Source organism: Neoarius graeffei, chromosome 15 (genome assembly GCF_027579695.1).
Source record: "Neoarius graeffei isolate fNeoGra1 chromosome 15, fNeoGra1.pri, whole genome shotgun sequence".
NCBI lineage: Eukaryota > Metazoa > Chordata > Actinopteri > Siluriformes > Ariidae > Neoarius > Neoarius graeffei.
The window spans coordinates 37269500-37292100 of NC_083583.1; the positions used below are offsets into that span (position 1 = coordinate 37269500).

The 22601-nt window shown below is 39.9% G+C and overlaps 1 protein-coding gene across 3 annotated transcripts in view; it reads left to right on the top strand.

Annotated features, from left to right (window-relative positions):
* Positions 1-22601, top strand: part of malt2 (MALT paracaspase 2) — a 79052-nt gene that overhangs the window by 1415 nt on the left and 55036 nt on the right. The window contains exon 2 of one of the 3 annotated variants that reach the window (XM_060941241.1): positions 4164-4385. The exons of 1 other annotated variant lie outside the window; for it this stretch is intronic. The gene's annotated coding sequence lies outside the window, so the exon portion shown is untranslated. Of the gene's footprint in view, positions 1-4163; positions 4386-4673; positions 4780-22601 lie in introns of those variants that run through there. One more of the 3 variants, XM_060941242.1, reaches the window with a different exon arrangement.

The window sequence follows — 22601 nt, forward strand, 5'->3', positions numbered from 1 at the left end:
AGAGCATGTTCACGGAAAACCCAGAACACCTGACATTCTTAGAACCAAAAATTCAAAGAACCATAAGGTCAAACATGATTGTATTAAACAAGAACTCTTAGCTTGGTTTGTCTCTTTTGAGAGAATCCATAAAGGTCTTATGTAGAATCTTACAACACAGGGTTTCCTTTTAATAATAATAATAATAATAATAATAATAATAATTTCAATTTAGGGCGGCACGGTGGTGTAGTGGTTAGCGCTGTCGCCTCACAGCAAGAAGGTCCGGATTCGAGCCCCGTGGCTGGCGAGGGCCTTTCTGTGCAGAGTTTGCATGTTCTCCCCGTGTCCGCGTGGGTTTCCTCCGGGTGCTCCGGTTTCCCCCACAGTCCAAAGACATGCAGGTTAGGTTAACTGGTGACTCTAAATTGACCGTGAGTGTGAATGGTTGTCTGTGTCTATGTGTCAGCCCTGTGATGACCTGGCGACTTGTCCAGGGTGTACCCCGCCTTTCGCCCATAGTCAGCTGGGATAGGCTCCAGCTTGCCTGTGACCCTGTAGAACAAGATAAAGCAGCTAGAGATAATGAGATGAGATAATTTCAATTTATATAGCGCCTTTCTCAAAACCCAAGGTCGCTTTACAATTATAGGGGAAAAAAAAGTCCACCAAATAGAGGTCAGGATGTCATTCCAGTGGTGTAGCAGCCACAGTCCCGCCAAAAGGCACACGTAAACAAGTCCCACACCGCCAGCATAGCCGCCGTGACGCCGCCGGGCAACATCACTCGGAACACCATGCCATGGATCCACAAAGATCAAGAATTTTCAGGCAAAGTTTCAGGTAGAACCTCTTCATAAAGATAGAACCATTAACCATCACAAAAACCCTTGAGGAAGCCCTTTTTCTAAGAGTATAACAAAACTACAGTGTTATTGCTAAAATATAGTAACCATTAGAGGTTTCAGTTGGTTCCCAGTGTTTTTGTAAAAGGTTGTAATATTAATATTGTTCTTTGTTGCTTTTTTTTGTGTGTGTTCTCTGAGCATAATCAGTAATGATTTAATTGTGTTTTAATGGCTCTGATGGACTTCTATGATAACAGGAAAGTGCAATGAAACCACAGCAGGCCAATATTTCATACCAGTACAACAATGTAAGCACACTAATTAAAGCACACTAATTAAACATTGTGGACCCGAATTAAGAATCAGGTAAACTCTGGGAGCCATTAAAATAATTATCTCCTGATAATTCATTATCATTAAACCATTATCTCCTGATAAGAAAGCATTTAATGCAGACCATGAAGTCAGTTCCCATCAGAAACTGAAACAGTATTTCCTCTTCAGCAGGTTGTAGAATTAAGACAGGGAATAAAAAATAAAAATCTATTTAACTATGGCTATGATATAAATAACAAAATAATGTCAGTAATGTCAGAAATTACATCACAACACAGTGATCAAAGCGCATTACAGGAGCTGTCAATACTTTTATAAGACTGAACAGTTCTAGTTACAGGTAGCTAATCAATTGTTAAAATCTATTTTTATACAAAAATGTAATTTGTTTTGTAGACATTAATGAAGGTACTGATGAAATCATTTTCTTTATTTTTACATTCTGTACTACTGTTTTGATAGCTCTCTGTTAGCAAACCTAAATACAACCCCGATTCCAAAAAAGTTGGGACAAAGTACAAATTGTAAACAAAAACGGAATGCAATCATTTACAAATCTCAAAAACTGATATTGTATTCACAATAGAACACAGACAACATATCAAATGTCGAAAGTGAGACATTTTGAAATTTCATGCCAAATATTGACTCATTTGAAATTTCATGATAGCAACACATCTCAAAAAAGTTGGGACAGGGGCAATAAGAGGCTGGAAAAGTTAAAGGTACAAAAAAGGAACAGCTGGAGGACCAAATTGCAACTCATTAGGTCAATTGGCAATAGGTCATTAACATGACTGGGTATAAAAAGAGCATCTTTGAGTGGCAGCGGCTCTCAGGAGTAAAGATGGGAAGAGGATCACCAATCCTCCTAATTCTGCACCGACAAATAGTGGAGCAATATCAGAAAGGAGTTCGACAGTGTAAAATTGCAGAGTTTGAACATATCATCATCTACAGTGCATAATATCATCAAAAGATTCAGAGAATCTGGAAGAATCTCTGTGCGTAAGGGTCAAGGCCGGAAAACCATACTGGGTGCCTGTGATCTTCAGGCCCTTAGATGGCACTGCATCACATACAGGCATGCTTCTGTATTGGAAATCGCAAAATGGGCTCAGGAATATTTCCAGAGAACATTATCTGTGAACACAATTCACTGTGCCGTCCGCCGTTGCCAGCTAAAACTCTATAGTTCAAAGAAGAAGCCGTATCTAAACATGATCCAGAAGCACAGACATCTTCTCTGGGCCAAGGCTCATTTAAATTGGACTGTGGCAAAGTGGAAAACTGTTCTGTGGTCAGACGAATCAAAATTTGAAGTTCTTTATGGAAATCAGGGATGCCGTGTCATTCAGACTAAAGAGGAGAAGGACGACCCAAGTTGTTATCAGCGCTCAGTTCAGAAGCCTGCATCTCTGATGGTATGGGGTTGCATTAGTGCGTGTGGCATGGGCAGCTTACACATCTGGAAAGACACCATCAATGCTGAAAGGTATATCCAGGTTCTAGAGCAACATACAGTATGCTCCCATCCAGACGACGTCTCTGTCAGGGAAGACCTTGCATTTTCCAACATGACAATGCCAAACCACATACTGCATCAATTACAGCATCATGGCTGCGTAGAAGAAGGGTCCGGGTACTGAACTGGCCAGCCTGCAGTCCAGATCTTTCACCCATAGAAAACATTTGGCGCATCATAAAACAGAAGATACGACAAAAAAGACCTAAGACAGTTGAGCAACTAGAATCCTACATTAGACAAGAATGGGTTAGCATTAACATTCCTATCCCTAAACTTGAGCAACTTGTCTCCTCAGTCCCCAGACGTTTACAGACTGTTGTAAAGAGAAAAGGGGATGTCTCACAGTGGTAAACATGGCCTTGTCCCAACTTTTTTGAGATGTGTTGTTGTCATGAAATTTAAAATCACCTAATTTTTCTCTTTAAATGATACATTTTCTCAGTTTAAACATTTGATATGTCATCTATGTTCTATTCTGAATAAAACATGGAATTTTGAAACTTTCACATCATTGCATTCCGTTTTTATTTACAATTTGTACTTTGTCACAACTTTTTTGGAATCAGGGTTGTATTTTAATACATATTGTGTGTCATGAAAATGGCAAATTATCATAATATGATATTCTACCATATATTCAGGAACAAACCTTTTTTGTGAAATTTAAAATGTATACCCATCGTGGACACTGCAGCACTTTTACTTCTGCTCCGGTATAGTATTTCCCACAAGTTCCTGCTTCTTCTACCTGAATTTTTTTTAAACTGTATTATGTGTCAGACATAATTTCACTAAATGACCTTTATCCAGTTTCACCAGTTGAAGGTAACAGTGTTCACAGCTTAGTAATGTGGTGTCCCATTGTCTACAGTCATCTTTTTAGGTTTTATAACAATGTAACTGTAGCATTTATTAAACCAGGGCGTTTGTGATTTAGTTGATATTTGGGGAAACAGAACTACAAGGAACTTGTCAAAATGAGTGGAGTTCAAAACAATTACCCATGAAGTGGCAAAGCATGGGAACAAAAAATAAAAGTGGCCTCAATGCCAAAGAAAGAAAGGGCATTAAGGTTAAAGTGCATATCCTGGACCAATTTCGTTTTTTTTATATGAAAGTATGTCCCTTTACACACTCATCCAGAAGGGTAATCTTGCACAAGGCCATCTGTCTACAGCAGAAAAAAATAAAATAACAAAATGCATCTGGAAAAATCCTAAGGGAGTCTGGAGCCAGATTCGTGATGTCACCTGTGGAACCGCCAGCAGGCTGCGAGAGCTTACGCGGTTTCAGTGCACAGCCTGTGTAGATCAAGTTTAGCAGCTAGCAATTTTGCATTGAAATATGGAATTGTCACCTGAGCGCAATGTTACTTCACCTTTGGATGAAGAATATAATGAGATGTCAGAATTATTTCTTACCCTGGCAACAGTCAACTTGTGAATTGCCGATTTTCTTGGTCTTTTTCTCAGCTCTGCTTGGTCCTCGGCTTCAAGGGCCTCAGTGGATGCAGCATTTCGCCTTCTGTCAGGGGAGACGAACACGACTGGCTTCTTTGGTGACGCTGACACAGATGGAGACGGTGTTGCTTTGGGCATTCTGACAGATGGAACTGTGTCTTTTTTAAGATCAGGTTGCCTCGCAAAGCCCATTTCCCACTGCAAATAGTTCTCAAAGTCGTCGGGCCTTGTGAAGTGAGCACCGCAAATAATGCTGTAGTCTGTAGCATGTAGCCAATTTTTCCAGGTGCCTCACACGAAGCGCTCCCATTTCTCTCTCATTGTCCGGTCTTTTGGAAAACGATGAGTACTAATCCCATCAAGATTGGTTTTGCTACACCCTCCTACGATACATCTGTTAACCATTTTAATAATTACGTGATAACGTTGAAGAAATTTGCAGAAAACCACCAGGTCATTTTCTCATAAACAAACCAGTGCTGACGTAGGATTCAGAGGGAGGCGTCCTGCACGTGACGTCACAAAAATCAATGTTTGCCGGGAAATCCAAATGCCAAGTTTTTTCAGAGGCGGACCAATTCGCCTCAAATGGCTTGATTTCAACTGAATTTTTCTGGCATTGCGCAAGGTAACAAAACTGCACAAAATGCAAAATGTGACAGATATTTGACCAAAGTTTAATATAAAATAGGAGAATTACATTGATCTTGCTCCTGAATTTACCCGTGATATGCACTTTAAGTTCAAGGAGGGAGGAGATTCCAGTCAATATAGCCACCATGGTCACTCAACACACCCCTTTTATGAATAACTCAGGAGCAGTTTGGGTTTAACCCACTTATTGCTGGCCTTTCTACCATACTCACAACATTACCTATAGCTGCAAAAATGCCAAAAGCTAGTCATCTCACATTTTTTCACCTTCTCAACCTGATCATGTACACCTGATGAAGTGTTTGCCAGCCTTCAGAGCAAATTGTGATGCAGGCTTGGGCTATTAGCATATTCAGTTCTTGTTGTACTGTGATGAACTGTCTTAGAAATTATATTTTTTTGCTGAATAGTGCAAAGTTAATAGCAGAGCTCCGCGGAGCACCATACCTAAGAAAAAATGGTAAACCCATCAAGTCGATTTTTTGTGGTTTGTCCGTATACGTGTACCACCCTCATACACACCGCCTAGTGGCCAGTGTTAGTAATTACCAGTCATACACACCGCCTAGTGGCCAGTGTTAGTAATTACTAGTCATACACACCGCCTAGTGGTCAGTGTTAGTAATTGCCACTCATATACACCGCCTAGTGGTCAGTGTTAGTAATTACCAGTCATACACACCGCCTAGTGGTCAGTGTTAGTAATTGCCACTCATATACACCGCCTAGTGGCCAGTGTTAGTAATTACCAGTCATACACACCGCCTAGTGGTCAGTATTAGTAATTACCAGTCATACACACCGCCTAGTGGCCAGTGTTAGTAATTACCACTCATACACACCGCCTAGTGGTCAGTGTTAGTAATTACCAGTCATACACACCGCCTAGTGGCCAGTGTTAGTAATTACCAGTCATACACACCGCCTAGTGGTCAGTGGTAGTAATTACCAGTCATACACACCGCCCAGTGGCCAGTGCTAGCCAGTAAAGAAATAAAACAAAAGAGACTGGCTATGTCTCATCTCATTATCTCTAGCCGCTTTATCCTGTTCTACAGGGTCGCAGGCAAGCTGGAGCCTATCCCAGCTGACTACAGGCAAAAGGCAGGGTACACCCTGGACAAGTCGCCAGGTCATCACAGGGCTGACACATAGACAACCATTCACACCTACAGTCAATTTAGAATCACCAGTTAACCTAACCTGCATGTCTTTGGACTGTGGGGGAAACCGGAGCACCCGGAGGAAACCCACGCAGACAACATGCAAACTCTGCACAGAAAGGCCCTTGCCGGCCACGGGGCTCGAACCCAGACCTTCTTGCTCTGAGGCAACAGCACTAACCACTACACCACCGTGCCGCCAAGACTGGCTATGATATAAGAAAATTCTACAACCCAGAAACAGATGGGAGCTCCGCTTTTAGGCAGTGCCTAAATCTATATATTATCAATATGTACACACCAGACATTTCAGGGAACATGTGCATTAACATTAAAGGCAGATATGGATCACTTGTGATTGTGAGCTGATAGGAACAAAAAATATATATATCAGACGTCAGTAATTATTAATATTGATGGAAATGGAGCACTTAAAGTCCCTATCATCCAAAATTCCAGCATCTTCCTGATGACAGATGCAAGTGGAAGTCAGTATGGAAGAGAATGGGACAGCACTATGTTTAGTAACTTTTCGGTTGAAATTTACAAAAATCAGCCATTTTAACACTTATTTGTAAGAAATGATCATTCATGTTCATTAGAGAAACTTAGTTAAGACAGAAAGCCTTATGTTGGATGTTAAAACCATTTTTAACCATATTGGCCTTCTTTTAGTTGCAATATCCATCTATCCTTTATCTGTAGCCGTTTACCCTGTGCAGAGTTGTGGGCAAACTGGAGCCTATCCCAGCTGACTATGGGTGAAAAGCGGGGTACACCCTGGACAAGTCACCAGGTCATCGCAGGGCTGGCACACAGAGACACAAACAACCATTCACACTCACATTCACACCTACGGTCAATTTAGAGCCACCAATTAGCCTAACCCGCATGTCTTTGGACTGTGGGGGAAACCAGAGCACCCAGAGGAAACCCACATAGACACAAGGAGAACATGTAAACTCCACACAGAAAGGTCCCTGTCGGCCACTGGGCTCGAGCCCAGAACATTCTTGCTGTGAGGCGACAGTGCTAACCACTACACCACCGCGCTGCCTTAGTTGCAATATAAATTGTTTGTCGTACAAGTACAAATTTCCATTATGTTGAATTGTTGCACCAAATAACAGCCTTGTTTCCATCCATCCATTATCTGTAGCTGCTTATCCTGTTCTACAGGGTCGCAGGCAAGCTGGAGCCTATCCCAGCTGACTATGGGCGAGAGGTGGGGTACACCCCGGATAAATCGCCAGGTTATCACAGGGCTGACACAGAGACAAACAACCATTCACACCTACAGTCAATTTAGAGCCACCAATTAACCTAACTGTGGGGGAAACCGGAGCACCCAGAGGAAACCCATGCAGACACAGGGAGAATATGCAAACTCCACACAGAAAGGCCCTCGCCGGTCGCTGCGCTCTAACCCAGGACCTTCTTGCTGTGAGGTAACAGTGCTAACCACTACACCACCATGCCGCCCTGGTTGCAATATAAATTGTTTATATAAATAGAATAATTTTCTTACAAGTACAAATTTCCATTATGTTGAATTGTTGCACCAAGTAACAGCCTTGTTTCTTGTGTCTTATTTCTTGTTCTTCCAGTCATAACTCAAAAACTTTGTCACATTTGCCATAAAAAAATTTAACGTCTGTTTGATTTGATTGAAAAAAATATTCTGAAGAACAGCACCAAAACCACCAAAAAAATAAATCAGAAATTCCTTCCTGGAAAAACCTAGTGGGCGACTCCATTAAAGTGCACCAGTCGAACTTGTAAAGAATAATAAGATCAGCGATAAGAAACTTGTAATTATGTAAGGAATTGTTATGTAAGTAACACGTAAACAGTTACTGTACACACTGTTCTTGTCACAGCCAAGCAAAAAAAAAAAAGTCACTCAAAAGTACTTTTATATTTGCAGTGTTCATGATATGCTTGCCTACATGCATGGCACACAATAGCAATTAAGTCACCTAAAGATAATGGTAATGATAGTTGACAAAGATTGCATGTGATCAAATGGCCTCTGGATCCACACACTACAACTACATTATAAGGGAGTTTATCCCTCCAAGAAGGGCTTTATGACATCATACCTGAGCTCATCTATAACTATACTGAGGGTTGTTACAAAGCACCAGGCCTAATGATACAGTGATGTTTGCAGTGGTGTTTGATAGTTACCATATTAAAATTTCAGTGTGATTTTAGATTGAATACTTATTGAGTTGTCAACATAATGTTACAATGACATGGAAAGTACCTCTAATAGAGGAAGAATATGATAATGATGGGAACGACATGTAAATTCCCTTGGGTAAATGAGGTTAGCTAACCGGATGAGGCAGCATATGGTGCATATGGTTGGTGAGGTTAGCAATGAAAGTGCAGGAGTGGATGGAACTTAGGAGTTGGTTGTAGTTGATGCTAAGAGTGTTGGTGTTAGATTTAAAGCCATGATTTAAGTTAGTTTTATAGCTACACCTGATTTAGGATTGTTAGACTTTATGATTTTAATATTTTAGAGCTTTTAAGATCCTTTATTATTTTAGACTAACCTGACCTTCCTCTTTGCTAGACATAAACATGGTGTCTTGTTTAAAATTGTTGTGAAAATATCTCGCACGATTTGACGTGCATAAATGCTGAAATTGCTGAATCACTGATATGAATATTATTTTGCTTATGATCGAAGGTTTCATTCACACACACATATTGTAAGGTTTTATTCCTTTGTAAGGATAAATAATTGTAAGTATGTATTCTTGACCAAGAAGGCAGTAATTTATTTTGTGACAAAATTGTAAAGATTTATTCTTAATATTGTTCTGTTCTGTTCTATTTTATTATTTCAGTTAGAAGGCATTGAATTCTGTGTAACTTGTGAGTTACTGTGTGACCTTCTGTCTAAGCTAGACACATTGCTCGAGACGTGTTTTGGAACATTCTATCAGAACATAAGGTTGTGCGTAAATGTTGATATCTGTTAAAACATCTGAAATGTATACAGGATATATTTTCACTTACACACATACATATTAATGGAATTAAGGAATTCCATTGGAATTGAGATGTGATTTGCTGACTTAGCACAAGATATCCACACACTCACATACGCACACACATAACACACACATATCCTACACCCACCCCTCTCCGAGGTCACACCCAAACACACACACACATTCACACCCACAATCCACACACACACATTCACACCCCCCCCCCCACACACACACACACATTCTAAACACACACACCCTTCTCATTATAAAAGATTGTGTGAAATATTTTATCTTTGGTGGAAAGGGCTGTGAATAAACAGTGGTGAAGCCAATCTCTGGTTTTCTGGTCTGTTTTTTCGCGGTGTTTTTTTGCCCCAGAATTCTGCAGGTGGCACGAGGGCATTGGTCTCGAGAAGTTGACCATTCCAGCTGGGGGAACCCTTTCAGTTGGTGTAATTAAAGCTGAGAAAGTTGATGTAGTTGAAGCTAAGAATGTTGGTTTGGTTGGAGCTTAGTGTGTTATAAAGGCCTATTTATACTTTTGTGTTGAATCTACGCTGTGTTGAATATAGAGCATAGCCGAATACCATTGCCACACCCTATGCTGTAGCCTGGTGCGCACCAAAAATGTAATTACTAGGGTTGCGAAAATAACGCATTAATTTTGATTAATTAATTATAGAAAAAAATAGAACATCAAAAAAATGTATCCAGATTAATTGCACTCTGATGCCGCTTGACCCCAAGTTGTGCACAGCACAATTTAAACATATGGGAAGTACCTTCCAATTAGCATGTGAAGGCAGCATAAATACAACTGTATTTACAACAGCAATAGTGCTGCCTCAATGCAAAGCACTTAGCTATGAGCTCGGAGGTCAGAGCCAGCTTAGCCCCTGATGCTACTGTGAGCAAGCAGTCTCACAAGTCTCGTTAAGTTACACTCAAACAGGCATTCAGATGCAAACTCAGTAAAAAAAAAAGTCTGCCTGTGACAGATTAACCATCCCAATGGCTAAATGGATTTCAATGGACTGCAGGCCAATTTTGGTGATAGAGGACAGGGGATTAACAGAGGCTTTACAGATTCCATCCTCTGACACAATTTATAAACCGCCATCGAGCAATACAGTTGTGTCCAAAATCTAGCATCTTTTCAACACTCAAAAAGGAGCAAGGGAGCATCATTATAACAGCCAGTTTAATCCTGCAGAATCACACACTTTTCTAAAGTTTGTCTTTGAACAGACAAACAGAGTGTTGGTGGTGTAAATCATAATTCAATAAAAATAATAAAGTATCCACTAATCAGTGATTGATAGACTTGTGGATTTAAACATTAGTTACACTGAAGTGCTTTGAGCACAACTTAAAACACTACAGAAATGCTTTCAGTGAGAATTCACTTCATTTATAATTAATTACACAAGGTTTCTTTTCCCCCAGTAAATTTATTTCAAAAGCACATTTTGTCAATGTTGTTTTCTGTTTATTATTCCTACAGTGAAACACAGAACTCACATTGTTTTTGCCGCTGTTCTTCTACATGTAAAAGGCATATGTCTGGTGTGTTTCAGCATATATCTGGTGTGTTTCATGCGTCAGCGTCTCCTAGAAGAGTACGAGTGCTGACACCATACCTATGGCATAGATTCTATGCAGAAGTATAAATCGGCCTTAAAGCCACCTAAAAAGTTATGCCAAACTGGTTTAAACATGTGAGAATACATTACAAAGTTAGCTGATGTTATAGCACCTAATTAGAAGCTCATGCAAAATGTCCCCAATTATCAAAATAAGATCTTTGAGTATCTCAAATGATGTATAACATACATCAAGAAATTTCCCCTAAATTTGAGAATTGATGTATAGTTGTAGCCAAGGACATTGGTGTGATTGAAGCTAACAGCTTTGGTGTTATTAGAGCTGATAACATTGGTGTGGTTGGGGTTGATGTGGCTCAAAAAAACAGGGTTGATGTGGTTAGGGCCGACAGGGCTGGTGAGGCTGGAGGTTAGGGTTTACTCACTCTCGGCAATCTGTACTGTGCCTGAACATGTTTAACCTCTAAATTCTGATTGATTTGACTAGTGTGATCACTGTGTGCTGTGCTCAGGCATGGTTTAGCTGGTTCGCTTGGAAAAGGTGGGCTCGTGCACAGTTCAGTTGGACTCAGGCATGGTATGCATTAGCGTGATCGTTTACCATGCCCAAACATAGAACTCGCATGCTGTGATGGGCATTTTTCATTTCATTTGAGAACACTGTATTTGGGTTAATAACGGGTCTGGTTCTCACCTTATTGAGGAACACGATTTGTAGTCAGCAAGTAAAGCTACAAATTCCTCCCCCAACATCAGCTGCCTCTGTAAAAATCTTTGTATGTATGCAGCACAATTTATTGAAAATCACTGCGTTGCATAATTGATAAATTTGTGTGGCATGTGAGAGGGCTGTGTGCCACCCATGCCCAAAACAACTTCAAATAAGTCACAATGTAAAAACAGTCTCCATTATGCAAAAGCACATTCTTTCTTTTTTTATTAATGCAAAATGTCAATTTAAAGAAGGATGGCATGGTGGTGCAGTGGTTTGCACTGTCACCTCACAATAAGAAGGTTCTGGGTTCGAAACTCATGGTGGAATGGGGCCTTTTTGTCTGGAGTTTACACATTCTCCATGGGCCTGTGTGGTTTTCCAAAGACATGCAAATTAAGTCAACTGGCTACTCTAAGGTGGGGTTTACATTAGACCGTATCAGCGGATCATCAGATTAACGTTTTTAAAACGATTAGCGTGCACACAGCAACGCCAATACACGATTCGCGTGCACACAGCAACGCCAATACACGGATACGCTCGGCTCCGCAGGCATCCTGCGCTCCAAATCACTCCGCCCTGAACAGCGAGTGCCCTCTGGAGGGTGCGCACTCCGGCCCTGCGCAGCTCACAGAGCGCGCGAGTGAAGTGCACGAGCAGTGATTTGGGACTGAGCCGCTGTGTGTGTGATCCTAGTGCATATCGGGCATGCGCGTCACTTACCACTTGCAAGTGGAAGGATGGCAAGCCTAAAGACAATCATAACTACACAATGGGCAGTATTTGCATCAGTATTTGCAGTATTTTCATACTTTTATACTCTTTAATGAAAGGTGATACAAGGCGGAAGTCCGCGCCGTTTTTCAGCAGTCGCGTCACATGACCAACGCCAGCGAATCAGGAAGGTGGATGTCACAGTGACGTTGTCCAGTGACGACGCCAGCTAGAGCTCAGCACAGCGTATCCGCGTATTCTCAATGTTTACACAGCACCGGACCAGACACGATCTGGATTGAATACGTGGACCCTGGTGGATTCCCGTTTCCAGGCGTTTCCAGGCGTTTTAATGTAAACGGACAGTGCATCCGCGAAGAAAACGAGACAGATACGGTCTAATGTATACTTGGCCTAAATTGCCATAGGAGTGAATGGCTGTTTGTCTTTGTGTTTGCTCAGTGATAGATTAACTACCTGCCCAGGATGTACCCTGCCTCTTGTCCGAAGACTGCTGGAATTGACTCCCACTTCCCCTTCAATCCTGACAGATAAGCAGTATAGGAAAAGGATGGATGGCTCACTTTAAAGATGCACTTTTCTTCAACACAAAAAGTTGCATTATAATGACGTAAGTGTACTCTAGCCCAGAACAATCAGTGTGTTTACATGCACATAGAGAAAATCGAGTTTCTGCCGTAGCTCGACTGAAATCGAAGTTCTAAATGCCATGGAAACACCTTAGCTCGGCTGAAATCGAACCGAACTGGATTTCTCGTAATCGAGCTACGCGACCTAGATTATGCGATTGTAGCCGAGCTACTTAGTGCATGTAAACCCTATCGAGCTACGTAGTCGAGCTACTTACTTCAGCACTGCCCCTTCCGGAAGTGACGAGTGATGAGACCACAAGCGGGAAACACAACAGCCTCGGTCGGCATGACAACAGTAGTAGTAGCGAGCAGCAGAAGAGGTCAGGAGGAACAACATCTCTCGATGTTGCTGTCCTCATCGTCGTTCTTCTTGTGAACACGGAACTGATAACTTTGTTTATACTCTTGAATAGCTCTTCTTCATGACGACAACCAGAAGTGTCCCAACACGATGGGGCGTGTAGCGCCACCTGTGGCTCGGGTGCACAATGTACCTCACACAATAGCTTGATTTCCTTGTGTGCATGTAGGATTGGATTTCTCTGGCACCCCTGCTGGGACTCTTATGGCCCTTTTCCACTACCCTTTTTCAGCTCACTTCAGCTCGCTTCAGCTCACTTCAGCCCGACATGGCTCGCGTTTCGACTACCTTAGAACAGCACGACTCAGCTCGCTTCAGCCCTGCTTAGCACCCAAAACTCGCACGGTTTTGGAGTGGGGCTGAAGCGAGCCAAACCGAGCTGAGTGAGGCTGGGGGCGTGAGGAGACACTCCCCTGTGCACTGATTGGTGAGGAGGAGTGTCCTCACATGCCCACACACGCCCCGCGAGCACGCTGAGATCTGTAAACACCGTAAACCCGGAAGAAGGAGAATTATGAGAATTATGAAGCCTTATGCGCCTCGCCTCATCTATACGCTCTTGCCAGTATCTGTTGGCATTGTCGGTGACAACAAGCCACAGAACCAAGACCAGCAACACTAACGACTCCATGTCCTCCAAGTTTATTGTTTACCATCCGGGCTGTGAGACTACCGCTTAAAAGATCACTGATGTCACTGTTTGCGCCGCTTAACGACATCACGTGACGTCCACCCACTTTCGCTAACTCCACCCAAAGTGTCCACCCACTTCCAGCCAGCATGGTTCAGCGCGGTTGTAGTCGAAATGCAACTCCAACAGCCCCGCTCAGCTCGACTCAGCCCAACTCAGCACGGCACGGCTCAGCCGCGTTTGTAGTGGAAAAGCGGCATTAGCTCGATTACCGACAGTAGCTCAATTTGGATGTGCATGTAAACGCACTGAATGTGAGTGCAGGCCAGTGGGGGAGTGAGGAAAACGGATGGATGGATAATGGGGGACCATTGTACTTGGCCCTAGCATGAGTATGCCTTTAGTGTGGTGTAAAACCACCTAAAAAATTATACCAAACATGCTAGAATGTTTATAAAGCTCACTTTATTGCACCTAATTAGCACATTTCTGCAAAGCTAAGACAAAATGTCTCCCAATGATCAAAATGAGATTTTTTTTAATAGAGGTAATGTACATAAAAACGTTTCCCCTCAATTTGAGAGATTCATCAAATGCAGGTAATCAGATGCTTCACTGTTTGTTGCTAATTTTGGTAGCTGAATTGCTATTGCATTTGTTGCACAAGAACAAGTTTGAACATATCCAAAAAGATAGCAGGCTAAGCAAATAAAAACAAAACTTAAATACTTTGAGAACACTTATATTTGTTTGGCGTGCTTGCAACTTCTTTTTAGCATTAAATCCTTGAAACGTATCTTTACTCGCACACGTGCTCTCTGTCTTAAGGCTATCCTGCTCAGTAATTTTCCATCACCTGTTGAAGCTACCCTATCACCCTCAGCCAACTCTGCTTCCTAAAATTACGTTTTCTTAGCATATTGCTACACCAGAATCTTGAATGTGGATAAATACTCATGTTTGTCCTTCAATAAACTGAGGAACATCTCTGAACAGCTGTGTCTGCATCAGTGACTGTTGCTCTTGGATCGATCTGTGAGGCAGAATCTCCTAAGGGCAGAGGACTTATATTTCTAGATCACTCATACTTTATCAGTACAACTTTCTTCAGTGCATACAAATCGAAACTTACCAAAAACTTCATTGTAAATTAATTTAAATTTGATTATTTGTCTACTGATGAAATGCGATTAATTTGAACGCTTACTGCTTGGTTAAAGGAAAAGTCCACCCTGAACATACTTGACAACTTTTCAAAATTTTCATGGGGGAGAAAAGTGCGTGAACGACATTTTCAATTGGACGAGGGTATGATGTGCGGTTGAAACGATAAAAACAGTGGATCCCAATTAATTGCAAACCATTTGAAATTTATACAATTAAAGAGTTTTTGAATTGTTTATATTGTTCTATCAATTACTATAGGTTATGGGATTCATGTATCAGGCATGAGATAGCTCAGACTGAAAAATCTGAAATAATACTCTTCTTGAATTTTAATATAATAACAATGAAAGTGAAGTCTTAAATCAGATTTTTAGCTGAAAAATCTCATGCCTGAATATTGTATACATATAGAGACCCACAGAAAATAACAAGTGATGCTTTAGAAGAATGTTTATCATTTCTTAAAATAGTCACAGTGAATGAAAGTATTATTGGATTGCATCAAATGTGTTTTCCTTCAGTAAGCTCATGTAAAAATACAGAGAACTATAATATCATATATAAATTAAATTTTAATAAGATTTAACCAAAATAGTAACAACTCAATTAAATAAATACTGCACTGTCTTAGTGCTACTAAAATGCATCTCTCTCACTAAACACTTTCCAACAGAATTTTTAAAAAGCACTAGAAATCCTATCCAAATCCTATCGGAATGCATCAGAGGAATTCGTTCATTTGCAAACTTTGACTGAAAGTTTTCAAACAAAATTTAAAAATGGCACTATAAATACTACCATACTATCAAAATATACTCCACAAAGAAATTCAATCTAATGCAAAATTTTAGTACTACCAAAATACACTCACTAGTAATCTTTCACTTAAAACCTCAAAACTCGATCAAAATCAGTCACTTTCCAGATAATTCACTTGTAAACTTTCCCTTAAAACTTTCAAACATAAATTCAAAATAGCACTAAGACACTACCACACTATTCAAATACACTCATCAAACAAATTCTCTGTCATGCAAAATTTCACTAAACACTTTAGAAGTTGTACAGTTTGTTTCTGAAATGGTATGGAAGACTACTGTAGTTTAATTTCACACTCAAATGTCCACTATATTCTGATTTAAGGTATCTTTACCTTAAAATGTGCAACTGGCTGGTCGAACATTTGCTTATCCATGGAAATTCATTATCCCATGCAACCTGGTATTTGCATTCATATTTTTGCCGTTTGGTATTGGGTTTAGTGGCCATGATGAATGACTGCTTGTAAAAAATGTCGGACAGCCTGGGTGAATCCTACATTACGGAAGTGACTGTCGTTCTGTTCATTGATTGGTTAAAAATCAGTTGACGTCAGCAGTGTTTCTCATACGATTCTGATTGGACATAATCGGGAGTATTTTTAATTTGGCGGTAGGGATTTCCCAAAACCGGGAGGTTATCCAGTTTTTAACAAATACGATTGGGAGGCGGGAGACGGAGGCTAAAATCAGGAGCCTCCCGCTAAAATCAGGAGGGTTGGCAAGTATGCCTGAATGACATATTAATCTTTATAATTAACAGATGATCATCATCCATATCCCAGACTTATTCTGTAATGAAATTCCTAGTTGAATTTTTTTTAATTTTAAAATTCTTTTAACAGGGGCGGCACGGTGGTGTAGTGGTTAGTGCTGTCGCCTCACAGCAAGAAGGTCTGGGTTCGAGTCCCGTGGCTGACGAGGGCCTTTCTGTGCGGAGTTTGCATGTTCTCCCCGTGTCCACGTGGGTTTCCCCCACAGTCCAAAGACATGCAGGTTAGGTTAACTGGTGACTCTAAATTGACCGTAGGTGTGAGTGTGAATGGTTGTCTGTGTCTATGTGTCAGCCCTGTGATGACCTAGCGACTTGTCCAGGGTGTCCCCCGCCTTTCGCCCATAGTCACCTGGGATAGGCTCCAGCTTGCCTGTGACCCTGAACAGGATAAAGTGGCTAGAGATGATGAGATGAATTCTTTTAACATGTTGGTCTATGGGCGGCACGGTGGTGTAGTGGTTAGCACTGTCGCCTCACAGCAAGAAGGTCCTGGGTTCGAGGGCCTTTCTGTGTGAAGTTTGCATGCTCTCCCTGTGTCCGCGTGGGTTTCCTCCGGGTGCTCCGGTTTCCCCCACAGTCCAAAGGCATGCAGGTTAGGGTAATTGGTGGCTCTAAATTGACCGTAGGTGTGAATGTGAGCGTGAATGGTTGTCTGTGTCTATGTGTTAGCCCTGCGATGACCTGGCGACTTGTCCAGGGTGTACCCCGCTTCTTGCCCATGGTCGGCTGGGATGGGCTTCAGCTTGCCTGCGACCCTGTAGGACAGGATAAGTGGCTACAGATAATGGATGGATGGATGTTGGTTTATTTTTCACTTTAATTTCCACAGTGGTGTGGTTCTGAGTGAAAAGGTTGGTGTGGCTGAAGTTCAGAATGTTGGCATTGTTAGAGCTGAGTGTGTTATGTGGTTAGAACTGATAACATGGTTGGTGTGCTCGAAGTGAGAGTATTGGTTTCCTACATTATCCTGAATGCTGTTCGACTACCTACTCATAGTAGTGTAGTGGCATTTAGCCCTCACTTCATCTCTACATCAAGAGGGTGATACAACGGTGTTTTAGTCCTTTAGTCTGTCCAGCTCCTTCACCTCCTCATCTGTACACTCTGCACAAACAGGTCAGTTTCCAAAGCTTCAACTTTCAAGCTATTACCGCCATCTATGCCACTATTCCTGTCATCTCCTTGATCACTAATTAGCCAAGTCAAATCTCTGCTGTACTGTAATGCAGAATTGTATAGCTCCATCATCTGCACTACTTCTACGCTCTGTTTCTCATTAATGTAATGTTGCACATTGATGTTGCTGGAAAATGGTGACTGGGAAAAGAAGTTCTTTTTGAGGAGCTAACTTTGAAACCTGATCAATATCCCATATGTTTGGGCTTGTTGAATTGTTTATTATTATTAAATACCATTAAATACCAATATTATATTAAATACCAATTACTATTAAATACCATTTTAACTGTTCAAGCAATAATGGTGTCACCCGGTGACATCAGAGCAGCACCCAACTGTTAACTTCTCACAGGAATTTATGAAAATACAGCAAAAATCAACAATTTAGCATAAACATCATTAAACACATCGCTGACACGATTAATTGGTTGGGTGTGGTGCAAACGAGCAAACCCAAACATTTTACATATAGTACACGTCTAAATCCTCATTTTATAGTGCATCTCAGCTCACAATTGAGAAGCAGCACCATAACACCTAACAAATATTTAATTACAAACATATTTAATGTTTCAGGGTGGAGTTTTCCTTTAAAGTCATGTGTTTCCTGTTGATGTCGGAGAGTGTTACTGCTTGACTGAAGTTGGGGAAAACCATCAATGTGTGATCAAGTTTTCATCTTTAACTACTTTATATGCTAGTAGTGATGACACACCTTATGTGTCATGTGGTGTTACCAAAATTGTATACAGCGCAAATTTTAGGCTAATTGCTATCAGTGCATTGTTTAACTGATGGAACTGAGCACAGGATATAAAATAGTGTTTAGGTACTTCATTTCATTACAGTGACCATTGAGATTTTTTTTTTCTAAGAGATGTCAGAATTCATTAGCTGTAGTAGGTGGATATTAGTGTAAATGAATTAAAGAAAGAAAAAATAATTTTTATAAAGTCAAAAGAGAAGAGAAGGGTTTTTGTTGTTGTATTAAACTGTTTGTTTTTGATGTTTCATAGTAATATGATACCATAATGAGTATAAAGTAATTATTGGTAGCTGCCAAAGCAGTTTACAAATGATGCAAACATAAAGCTGAACAGTTGTGGGTTAAATAACTATATCAAAGGCTCAATAGCTGCTCACTGATATTGATGGATTTCGAACTAAGGATCCGTATCATAGAACCTGTTCACATTATTCATGCTAGTTAAGTAAATGGTAGTTGGTAATAGATAAGCTATGTGCATGTTTACAGCTTGCTAACTACAATGCCAGTTATCCTGTTTACTGCTGGAGTTCGGGTAAGAAGTGACTCAGTATATACAAGGTGTGGTATGTGGGGGAGGTTAGTGACTTTCACATCCTTTCTGTTTTTCCCTCCCCACATTTTTATCTTGGCAAGTGAAAATACATTGAATAAATACAAATTGAGCTAATATTTCCTCATGATTGGATTATTATGTAATAAGTTGATTAATTTATTAATTTCAAATTTGGAATTTTCTAATTATGTGGCAACATGTAGATAGAAAACATACTAGCAATAAAATTAAAATGGAAATATTATTTAAAGTTGTACACATGCAAAAATTTTTTTTACCAGTTTGTCAGTGTAAATAAAAATAAAATAGAGACAAGTTTAAATTTAATTGTAAATAAAAGTGTAATATAAAATGGAAATGGATTAAAAAACTGTACTGTGCAAAAAATACTTTAAGGAGTATACTTTAAAATACTTTAAACACAGTCCTGTTTAGTCCATAATTCCCACTCACTTCCTTGTGATTTGGGTGATTCCATGACTGATTTGTGTCTCAGTGTATCTTAGTGTATCCACAAGTCTGTACATAAAGGTAAAAGACATTTTTAAACAAACATCACAACAACCTATTTACATATTTAACAATAAACAGCTTAAAATTTATAAAAGCTCTACAGCAATTAGAAAACAGCTAACTGCACTTTACCTTGAAGCTGTACTTATTAAAATAGAAAGTCATTAATTATCTTATTATTAAATTGTATATTTTTATTACACTCAACCCTGTTACCTAAACACCTTCATGAAGTCCTTCATATTTGGAAAATTCAACATGTTTAGGCCACATGTTCAACAGGAAGTTGTATCATCTGAATTTCCTGAAGATCTTGAGAAAAAAAAAAGTTTCTTATTCTGTATTCATCTTTTAGGAATGAGAGTGGGTGCTGATGAAAAAAGCAGAAAATCTGTAAAATGTCCTGAGGGTGCCGAAGGCACCCTAAGTAATAAGTGGGGTCCGGGGGGACACCCCCAGGAAATTTTTTTCAAAATGAGACCTTACACACCCTATTTTCTGCAATCTGAGCTGTAGTTACTTACTGTAAAACACCTGATGCCTATTTTCATACTTATTGAAATAAAAACACTATTATATAGAACAACATGTATCAAAATCAATATGTGTATTGCATTAATTCAAAATAATATCTACATTTTATGGGGACTGGTTATTACTCATTGTCAACATCACTTGTTTTTCTAAAAAATGTCCATTAAAATTCATAGTTATTTACAGTTCCATTAATAATTCAAATTTTCATATATTCAATACATTGAATTAAATAAAAACATTCATATCTTATGGAGACTGACCTTTTCCTAATGTCTTGTATATGATTTCTTCACAATGTCTATTTAAACTTTAAAGTTATACAGTTATCAACACTGTCAGCTATAATTCAAATTATCATATATTCAATGTATTGAATCACACAAATGCATATTTTATGGGGACTGTCTTTATCTTATTGTCCAGATCACTTGTATGTTTTCTTCAGAAGGAAAATGTCTATTTACACTTTTTACAGTTAAGTTATTTACAGTTCTCAGTTATTTTTGAAACAAATTTTCATTTGATCATTTAGACTTCTTCTTCAACTTCTTGGCCAAAGCCAAAAGCTTATCAGTCCTCTCTTTTTTCCTTTTTCTTTCATTAGCCAGCTCCTCCTATGTTTTTACATGCTCTAACCTAGCTCTCTTCTGCTCTCTCTTACACTCCTCTCTTGCTTTCCTTTTGCTTTGCTAAATTTGTTTTTTATACTGGCATCAATTTCACGTACCTTCGCTTCATCTCGCTTGTCAATAGTATTTGGCATCTTGGGAAAAAAACGCGGATTAGAGGAACATATTTTTGATATGCAGCTCATGAACGTGTAAGTTTTGATAAAAGAAAACAGATGTGGGTATCTTTGTAAAAACTGTTTTGATTGGCTATTATGGTCTCAACATCAATGTTTTGACCAATAACAATGTAGATAACATGAATTTTACATCACATTCAACGAGATTAAACGAGACTAAAGATGGCGACTTACAAATAATGTGTAAACATCGTTGGAGTTACTTAAGTTTGAACAGCATGAAGGAACATACCCCAACCCCCCTCAATTAATAAAAAAAATTCTCAACGGATTTGGCATAATATAAAAAGGTTGTTTTTTACTCAGAAAAAGTGGAAATCCGCTGAAAAGCGGAAAACTCTCATCCCCGATCTTTAATGATATAGATATTGCTGCATAGGGTAACTTTGAAAGTACAGGTGTTTTACCCGGATTAGCAAATGAAATCTGAAGGCCTTAATGTCCTCATGTCATCAGCATGGATCCTAGTTAACCACATTTTGTGTATTTCTTAATTCTTTGCTAAAAAAATAAATAAACAAACAAGCAAAAAATTTCAACACTATTACTCATTTAAGAGCAAAATACAGTCAGTATCAACAAGGTAACCTTGTACAAAAATGAGACATAGTTGCCTGAGATAGGTTAATGCATTTGTGAGTGGGAAAATTGCATGTTTTCTTGGATTATAAATAAAAGTTTAATTTACAATATGTAATAGGACAGTTCCCATGCTAATGACCACTTGTTTTGTTACGTTCATCCAGTCACTGTAATATAACCCTGTTTCCAAAAAAGTTGGGACACTGTAAAATGTAAATTAAAAAAAAGAACGTGATAATTTACAAATCATGGAACCCCTATATTTCCTTGAAAATAGCACAAAATACAAAGACAACATGTCAAGCGTTGAAACTGAAGAAATGTTATTTTCTTTTGAAAAATATATGCTCATTTTGAATTTAATGCCAGCAATACATTTCAAAAAGCTTGGGACGGGGCAACAAAAGACTGGAAAAATTGTGTAATGTTAAAAAAAAAAAAAACCTGATGGAACATCTCACAACTAATTAGATTAATTGACAACAGGTCAGCAAAATGATTGGGTATAAAAAGAGCATCCCAGAGACTGTGAGTATGCAGGCACTTACGGATGTATGTGCAGTGGAAGACAGCTAGAAAAGTGAACCAAGCCAAATCGAGAGACAGGAATCAAGGTCAGTAAACACGCTAGGGTTGGGCGATCGGCAAACAGAACATCAGAGGTAAACAGAGATCAAGGAAACAAGAAACACTAGCAAAGGTCAGAATGATAGAAAGGCAATCAGAGAGATAACAAGGCTTTGTATGATCGGTGAACCGGAACGATACTTTGCATTGAGAGCTTGTGTGACTGGTGTTTATATACAGGGGCAGGTGATGAGGAAATGGATGTCAGCTGTGTGTTAGAAGGCGGGAGACAGAGGGTGCTGTGTGTTCTGGGAGTTGTAGTTTAAACTGTCCATATTTGTAGTCAGGTCTTCACCAGCAGGTTTACTGACAGAGCCCCCCCGAGGAGCTACCTCCGGGAGCTAAAGTCTTTCGGGGGCATCCTCAACCTCTGGGTGCTGGTTTGCTGGGATGCTGAGTGTGGAAATCCTGCTTGAGCAGCAGGTCAAGGATGTCTTTGGACTTTACCCAGCTCTATTCCTCTGGCCCGTATCCTTCCCAATCTACCAGGTACTCGACCTGGCTGCCTCTTCGCCTGGAGTCGAGGATATTGTTGACCTGGTAGAGGGGTTCTCCATCGAGGTTCAGAGAGGGATGGTCTAGAGTGGGTGTGTTCTTGGAGAGCGGACCTGGAATG